This window comes from Arachis ipaensis, chromosome B05 (genome assembly GCF_000816755.2).
Source record: "Arachis ipaensis cultivar K30076 chromosome B05, Araip1.1, whole genome shotgun sequence".
Taxonomy (NCBI): domain Eukaryota; kingdom Viridiplantae; phylum Streptophyta; class Magnoliopsida; order Fabales; family Fabaceae; genus Arachis; species Arachis ipaensis.
The window spans coordinates 149,721,874-149,722,865 of NC_029789.2; positions in this window are offsets into that span (position 1 = coordinate 149,721,874).

Consider the following 992-nt stretch of genomic DNA (forward strand, 5'->3'; position numbering starts at 1 on the left):
GGGAAAGGCCACCGCCACTACTCCTCGTCGCCGCCGCTCTTGCTCCTCGTCGTTCGGTCTTCGCCTCACCGTCGCTCTCGTCTTGCCGCACCTCGACCTCGCAGTGCTGTGACTTGAACCCTAGCCTCGCCTCGCCGCGACGCGTCTGGCCTGCGCCCTCGTGTTCCTCGTCGTCGTCGAAGAAGTGGTGGTCGCCCTCGTGTTCCTCGCGTTCTCCAGAGAGATTTTTGGTAATTATATTTATGGATTTTTGGTTCTTGTAATTGAAGATGAATTTGGAGTTTTTTTTATTGTAATTGCATATGAGTTTTGTTAATGAAAGAAGAAGAATTTTATTAGTTATGAGTTTTGTTAATGTTTCTGAGTTTCAATGATGATGAGGATGATTTTCTTGTTTTTTTTTTTTAGTTTTGAATTCTGCTTTCTGAGTTTTGACGATGATGATAATAATAATTTTTTGGGTTCCGGGTGGGATGATGCAGATAGTGATAGAGTGACAGTGGGTGGGAGTTGGTGGTTTTTTGAGTTCTGTGGGGTGATGCAAGTTCTGGGGGTGATGTAGATGCAGATGATGGTTTTTTGAGTTCTGGGGGGTGATGCAGATGCAGATGATGATTTTTTGAGTTTCTAGGTCTGCTTCTGCTTCTCGTTGATTTTGGGAAAAAAGGGGAGGGGTATTTTCATCCGAATGATGATTTTAGAATTAAAGTAAACCTTTAGGACCATTTTGTAGCGAAAAAAGACCAGAGATGAAATAATTTTTCGACCTCTACGTTAGGAACCAAAATCGTAGTTAACCCTAAATTTAATTATTGTATTATTGCATTATGTACGTATAACATGTAAATTACTTAACTAATTAAAAACGTAAGTCACCAAAAAAAACTAATTAAAAATTTAACTACAATAAATATATTAATTAAATATCTAATAATAATTAGTTAATTATTAAAATTTTAAAATATCTAATATTTTAAATATGTTAAATCTCT